Consider the following 8,429-nt stretch of genomic DNA (forward strand, 5'->3'; position numbering starts at 1 on the left):
TCAGAGCGTCATCAGGTTGCCGTAGCAACGACCCGCCTATGGGAGACTGAGATCAGATCATTATGGACCATGGGATCCAGAAGCTGAAGGGCAGGATTTTTTTTTTCTTTTTACTTGTCTCTCAGACACAAGACACAACACAGGAAGTGGAAACCGTTAAAGCTTGGACTCCATTTGAGCAAAAGAGCCAACTATTAAACTGGTGCAGAACTGTAAAAAAAAAAAAAAAGTTTGTTATTAAAGTGGTGTTGAGTGTAATTAGGAGTTTAAATATTCCTTGGCAACCCTTTGGAACATGTAACTAATACATAACGCATCCAAGCACGCTGCTAAAAATACACCCAACCTGATTAGATATGCAAAATGGACTTCTTTGAGGTGTAAACACGCAGCCTCCTGAAATGGTTTAACAGGACTCGCCTGCACGCTGCTGAATTAATGGATGTGACAGACGTGGCAGCGGCTGGTCTGCCGAAAGCCCACAGTCAGGAAAACCAAGAGTGCTTTATTTATGGGTTGGGAAATCGAAGTGGGAAAAGTGCACTGCGGCGAGTTCAAGTTTAGAGGCGGAAGCACCAAATACATCAAGCAAACTGTTTTGTTTGATAAAGATCAAAGAGAATTGTTGGGCGAATGAAGTGTGTTTACAAGTCCCCGAATCCAGGCTGCTTCTCTCGGCCCCTATTATTAGTGGGAGGCCGTGTGTGTACATGAGCATATTTGTGTTTGTACTGCGAGCCCAGAGGGCTGCAATAAGCTGAAGTGACAGTGGGGATCTTTAAATTGTGCTTTAACATTTGCTGCTGAGGGTAGATCTTATCTCAAAGTCCCCAAATTCCCCAAGAAAAAGTAGAGGCCTGTAATACAGGGGCATACAGCTGTATGAGGCGTGGATAAAACTGGGATCAGTTGGTTTTTAGCTTCCGGGTTTCGCATTGAGTTGTCGCCATGCTCATTTTGGAGCCAGATTTGACCTAATTTGGTGTGAGAGAGTGATACATGAATACTTAAATACATAAATCTGACTTTCAGGAGCTGTCTGCAAGGGAACGGTTTAGTTTTATGTTGTTTTAGCCTTGTGTCTGAACATAGGGAAACTAGTGGTTGCAGGCTTCTTGAACCTTTCTCAAGGACACTCGAGTTTTATTCTGACACTCAAACAAGACCTCTCCTCTGGCAGAAAAGTCACAACGATGACCAATAACAATTATTTAAAAAAAAAACTGGTCCAAATCTGCCTCTCTTCATTTCAAAAGTGTTCACCGGCAGAGAAAATCCTGATTGTGGAGGCGGCTGCCAAGGTGGGTGCAAAGAGGGCCCGAAGCAGGAATGATGTGGGCAACAAAAATAATGTGCGCAGCCAAGAATACAGTTTTTCAAGCAGCTCACAGGGGAAGAAACCGTGCAGTCGTGCAAAACTACTCTGCACGGCTCACTGGTCACTTGGTCAATGAATTGAGGCTGTAGCTGTAAATCTGCAAAATTTCGTGCAATTTTCTCACAATTTGAAGTTGCCAACTGGTTTCCAAAAGCCTCAGCCCAGTGAAATACTACCTTAAACCTAACCTCTCTAACCCCCCCAAAAATGATGTTCCACCATATTGGAACCGGGCTTTGGTTCCCTTAAAGTCTACCAATCCTGCCAAGGTAGGTGATTTTACCAGAAAAGATCCTAAAAAGGGAACAAAAGCTAAGTACACACACACACACACACACACACACACACACACACACACACACACACACACACACACACACACACACACACACACACACACACACACACCACACACAAACAAAGACAGAAATGAGGCCCAGAATTTGCTGCAGACAGACTTCATCATCAAAGCAATGTCAAGATAAAATGAATCAAAATGCTGTTTTTGGCACTCCCCAGAATACGTTTATCGAATATTCAGCGTTACTACACTGTATTTCCAGATGTGATGTGTGAAATATCGTAGCATTTGAATTAAACACTGTACTTTATATAAGCAACTTGTACTCATCCGGAACATTTTTGGTGAATTTTCAGCCAAGCGGATGACGACCTGCTCATTGCTCTGTTTTCTGCACTATTAAATTATGTGTCCTATTTACGTCAGCGGGATCCAGCTGGACTTTACAAGCTACAAAAGTAAATTACTGCAGTCATTCTGCTAGGATTACGAGTTGGAGATTAAGGCTAATGGTAATGGGACGAAATGGGCTGGAATTCTGAAGCTGGCACACCCAACAGCGTCTAAACTACTGGAATTGAAAGAAATCAACTACCACTGAGGAATGATCTAATATTTATGCAAAGTTCAGTTAATTTTATATTAAAGCTATAGTAATTATTGTTGCACTTGCTTACTTTCTTAAAAAAAAATTCTATACCAGAATGTGTAAATGTTTTTGTCGAAGTTTATTAAATCCCCTGACACTCATTGTTTATTAATTATTTTATATAGGCGGCACTATTCTTTACAAAAACATTCAATATTGCCTTAAAATGGCTTAAATGTTAAAAAGCTCCAAACATTTCCCTCTTTCAACATGCTTAGAAGTATCAATATACAAAAAATAAACCATAGCGTCTTTTTATGCAGCTAAAATTAATCCTTTCTCCAAAATTCAACACAATATGAAATTACAAAATCAAAGTAATTCAGTCATATACATCTGAAATATTGAAATATTTATAATTGGAGACAAGAGCAGAAGATGGAAGTTGAAGCCACAAAGGACCAGTGCCCCCTAGTGGTTGGCTGCAGTGTGAGTTTTAAGCCCTATTGTTCAAAAAATTATCCACACAGACAAGTATTAGTTGTATATCATAACCTACTTTATAACATCTGAACTGTCTTCTTTAAGTTCACGGTATCATTCCTTTAAATGACTCATTTATTCTAAAAACTTATTAACTCTTTGCTCTCTAAATCCACATTCCCAGACTCTTGCAGGCAGGGAGGTGCTGAGCATCCATTCACAATCCTTCATCCTTTAAATATGGCTGCCATCTCAGCTTGTCTAACCAGAAGCCTCGGGCGAGCAGCAGGGTGGGTCAGCAGTCCTGTGTGTGGCATGGCTGTCAATCAAAGGGCCTTTTTATTTCCCCTCTCGGTGCTGTCTCTCCAGATGTGTTTCTCTGCTTTTCATTGTCTCTCTCCTTTTTTTTTTTTTTACTCATCCTGTTCCCCCCTCAAGTCTGACAAGCAAAAAAATTTCCACATACTTTTTTTTTTTTTTTTTTTGGGGGGGGGGGGGGGATAAACGAGCATCTTCCAGCCTCTCTTCAGTGATCTCCTGCGATACAGTGCAGACGGAACGGTTTTACATCCTTTTAACTTTTCAGCACTTTGTTGTTTTCCAGACGCATCTAAAAATGGATTCTATTCATTCTTTTTTAATCAATAGTATTCAGTAACATGAGTTATGACACCTACAGCTGAGCACTCTGCTGCATTCTTTCTTTATCGATTGCCCTTGAGACGCTTCTATACGTTGCCTGTAGTCTGTCGGAATTCATCAGACCTATTTAAGAGGACAAATGCGTCTACCTCAGTTTTCATGTACAGCATGTTAGCAAAGCCAAAGATACCTGCAAAGAAATGCATTTTGAGGACCATCCACAGAGCTGCTAGACAGGATTATGTCAAGGTACAGATTTGGAAAAGGATAAAGCGAGCACCCAGCTTTCTGCCCAATCAAACTGAGTCACTGAGGATAAAGTGCTCAGCGCTGTGTAAGTTCACTCCCAACCAGAACTAGTTCAAAGTTCAGCTCACACAGATTAAACCTGAATTGTTTCCAAAAGTCTGAACTAATGAACATTCCCAACACAAACCACTTCCTGTTCATTTATCCATTTTTTTCATTGGATGTTCTTTCTAAAACACTGTGAAATGTCGGTAGCTGACACCGAACGTCACGTCATGATGCTTGATCTGTTCATGGTCAGAGTAAGTGTTTGGAATAACTCCCAGCTACTACCGCAAAGCCAATGAAACGCACAAGATTATATTGACTTTATCAGCCGTGGCAGCCTTCTTAAATCAGGTTGACTCCAAAAGTTAACCAGTTGTCAATGTAAAACGCCCAAGGATTACTTTCTGTGAGTTTCATTAAAATCCATCCGGTGTTCGTGAGATATTTTGCCAACAAACAGAGAGACAAGCAACTACATTATTGCTTTTATGACCTTTTGCCTGAAGTTTTTAGTTTTGTTCCTCTTGTAATTTGAGTTTGACTCCCCTACACTGGAGCTTAAGCATTACTTGTATGTGAAAGTCCATTGTTACGTTGATGATACCCTACTATATTTGTCTAAAAGGCAGATGAAAAAACAAAACAAAACCTCCAGAATGTAATTTTCTGATTATGATTTGAAAGTAGACAGAAGTTACTGTATCTGGTCCATTTGGATTTGTTATTGTATAGTTAGGCTGGCACATATTATTTTGGCTTTCAATAGTATTTTTAGTTTTAAACTGAAATATGTTTGATCAAAAGTAACTACTAAATTTTAAAAAAGACAAATCTACAGAACTCCTTACTCCTTATTTTTAAAATTATTAGAACATCTCCCAGGGTGTTGAGGGAAAACTAGGTTTTGCATTTGTTGCGACAAAAGTACACCAATGCAGTTCCCTTCTGTCAGTCTGTCCTGAAATTTCTCTAAAAAGCCTCTTGCTGATCAAAACTGTATCTCCTGCTGGTTTTTGGAGGAACCCACACTGCACGAGTTCTTACAAGAATCAGCAGGAGATTGCATTTTTCTATTTTGACATTTTCTTTACAAGCCTTTTTTTTTTGTTTCACTGTATTTCCAAATGTTGGTTAAATGAAAAGCCATTTAAACTTGAACTCGAACACTGGCTCACGGTTAAATCTGGAAACTATTTTAAAGTAATATTCACTTCATACAAACTTCTCGGTGACCCCACTTCATTGTATTTTAAAGCCTTCGCAGCTCTGCATGATCCCCGCTCAACTCCTCTGTCTCACACTAGAGGGTGATTTTTTTTTTTCTTTTTGTGGCTTAGAGTTTCTAAAAGTTGAATAGGAGGCAGAGCTTCCAGGTTTCAGGCTCCTCTCCCGTGAAACCAGAGCCCAGTTTGGGTTTGGGAAGCTTACACCCTCTCCACCTTTGAGATTAGGTTCAAAACTTTTCTTTTTGATGCTTATAATTAGGGCTGACTCAGGTGGCCTATGCCTTTACTTTTTCTGCTGGAGGCCTAGGCTGCAGAGGGGGTGGCATATGATGTACCGAGCACCTTCACTCTACTTTCTTTAGTTTTAATGTTTTTGGATGTCATTATTACTGAGATTCTAATCTTTTCTCCTTATTTTTTCAACACAGCAGATGAACCTAGCCTGTTGGCTTTTGGTTGCTTGTGTGTACCCTCATTCTTAAGTCAGCCGAGGGAAATATCCCTCCTTGGTTTGATTTTTCTAGACATTACTTCTTGTTTAAAAGAAGTTAATCTCAACACATATTCACAGTCATTCACATCCTTGAGATATGGGATTAAATTAAATTGAATCAATTAAATCCATTGGTTTCTCTCACCTTCTTAAAAAAAAAAAACATTCCCTGAAGAAATACATATCCTCTACTGCTTTATATGCCAAAGTTTTAAATAAAACCTCTTAGGATCTGTTAGTGTCAAAGTTTGCGATGGGGATGACTCAGCCAAATTTGAGCCTGGCATCTGTAAAAGTGACAGCGTTTTAGACATTTTTTTGGTTTGCTAAGATCAATTAACTGTGGGTGGGGGCCATTTTGATTTGGATAAACTCCATACAGTAATCAGTTTTAGACATAGAGCCAAAGATTATGTCCTGAGGGTTTCATTAAAATCTGTTCAGTGATTCATGAGATGTTTTGCTAACAGACTGGCTCCAAAAGCTAATGCCAAAGTTTTAAACAATGAACACACAAAATCTGTTAGTGCTCAGCGTCTGTGATGGGAATGACTCTGAGCTACCACCCTGTCAAATTTTAGCTCAATATCTGTAAAGTTGACTGAGTTGTTGACATTTTTGTGTTTGGAAAGGTTGACAAGCTGTGGCAGCCATCTTAAATTAGGTTGAATCTAAACATCAGTCAGTTTTAGACATGTATTCAATAACTATTTTCTGAGAGTTTCATGAAAATACGTCCAGTGGTTCATGAGATATTTTGCTAACAGACAGACACAAACACAGCCAATTACACGATTCCCTGCCTTTCATGGTGGCAGACAATAATAAAACTGATTGGTATCAGTGTGTTTAAAAACTAAACACTGTGCTGTAAAACTCAATGAGTTAATTCATCTTAAATGGTCTGAGGGAAGCAATCGAAATAGTCTTGAAAATGAAAGCATCTGTAATTTATAAAATAGCAGTTACCAATAAAACAAAAATTTTATTGCGTTTAAGTTGTGGAATCACGTTACTTTGGTTATTTAAAACAAATTTATTTATGCTAATTTAATTTCTTCGTATGAAGGTGCTATTAAGACCTCGGGGAAACCCCGGAGGAGCGTTTTTGTCAGACACTTCCCGGGCTGAGCTGCCACGCCGCCACTTCCTGCAATCTCATCTGTTGTTTGACCTTGTGGCACCAATCCGGTGTTCTCTAATTAACACCCAGCTGCAGCACATAATTGAAAAAATAATTGCAAAAAAGGGGTTTAGATTTACCGATGGAATGGTGCAAATGGTTTGAATAATGTGTCCCTATAATGACTTGAAAACCTCGGAGGGGAGGGGCTTGTTTGGCTAATTGCTGGGATGACTTGTCTGTGCCTGCCTTTGCTGGCAAACAGTTTGGATCTGGATAAAACTTTCATACTCCTGATTGGTTGGCAATTACCCCATTCAGACTCCTGAAAGTTTTAGCCAGACAGAGGTAGACAGTCATGACCAAAAGATTAGGCATTGACACAAATGTTGTGTTTTGCAAGCTTTTCAGGTTAACTTTTCACTGTGCTGTTAGATTATTGTGCAAAGTGGTCAGATGCATATCACTTAGTTGCAAGTAGCTTTACTAGCTGAAAAAGATAACAGTAAAAAAACATTTTTTTACCATACTTTTCTCCTGGCAAGGAAACTGTCACCTATCTACATTGCAGGTGAAACTGTGAAAGAGCTGAGATCTACTGAATTACCGGACTGATTGCTATACAAGTGGGGCAGATGTGCTAGAAATCTTCTTGTGTTGGCAATGATTACTGCTAAAAAAAAAGTGTACAGGTATTATCGCTTTGCATCAAAATGGCCTCACATGCAGGAAATTGCTTCCTAGAATTTTGCACCTGCATAAACAGACTCTCAAACTATCAAAAACTCCAAGGTGAGAGGTTCTACTGCAGTAAAGCACCCACAAACTTATACCCATATGCACATATCCTGGTTCATGGACCAAAAGCAAATTTCATTAAAAAAAGCAAATTTCATTAGAAAAAAAAAAAAAAAAACAGCTTGCGCAAATTTGAGCCATGCTTTTACAGGCAACATTATTATACATAATAACATATATTTGTAACAAACGTTTATTGTAAATAAACACTTTTAAAACTGTAGGTGCTTACACAACAAATACTTGCCCAGTGTATGTGCATATTAGCTCCATTTGAGTTGCGTAAAATATGTGTTTCAGGTGATAGATGGGTGGATGAATATACAATGTCAGTGAGACACACTGTTAGAAGTACAGGTGTACTGGAGCAAATGCTGTTTGTATGAAATACAGAGAATGCACAGTCTAGCCTGCCTGTGTTTTAGGTAAAAATGTTTTAATTTAAGTCTGTCAAGCTGAAGAAGGAGTCCTATTAAGCTTTGTTAGGTGGTAGGACTCCAGAAGCAGCAGAGGGGTATTGGTTGGCCATTACCCCTCTGTTCAGTTCTCTGTTTACTGGACGATCTACGTTCCTAGCCTCACCATAAACTCTGGGTAGTGACCAAAAAAATAAGATCTCTGATACAGGCGATCAAAATGAGTTTTCTCCGCAAGGTAGCTGGGCTCTCCCTTAGAGATAGGGTGAGGAGTTTGATTATCCGTGAAAGACTCAGAGTAGGGCCACTGGTCCTCCAAACAAGAGGAGCCAGTTAAGGTGGTTTGGGCATCTGGTAAGGATGCCCCCTGGATGCCTCCCTGGAGAGGTGTTTCAGGCACGTTTAACTTGGAGGAGACCCCGGGGAAGACTGAGGACATGCTAGAGAGACTGTGTCTCCCGGCTTGTCTGGGAACGTCTTGAAATCCTCCCCAAAGAGCTGGAAGAGGTGGCTGTGGAAAGGGATGTCTGGGCCTCCCTGCTCAAGCTGCTGCCTCTCAACCCGACTCCGGAACAAGCAGGAGATAATGAAGGTATGGATAGATACGTCCAATAATAACTTCTACTTTCCAGTGAGTTTCAATAAAATCTTTCCAGTCATTCATAAGATATTTTGCTAACAGA

The sequence above is a fragment of the Kryptolebias marmoratus genome, linkage group LG19 (assembly GCF_001649575.2).
Source record: "Kryptolebias marmoratus isolate JLee-2015 linkage group LG19, ASM164957v2, whole genome shotgun sequence".
NCBI classification, from domain to species: domain Eukaryota; kingdom Metazoa; phylum Chordata; class Actinopteri; order Cyprinodontiformes; family Rivulidae; genus Kryptolebias; species Kryptolebias marmoratus.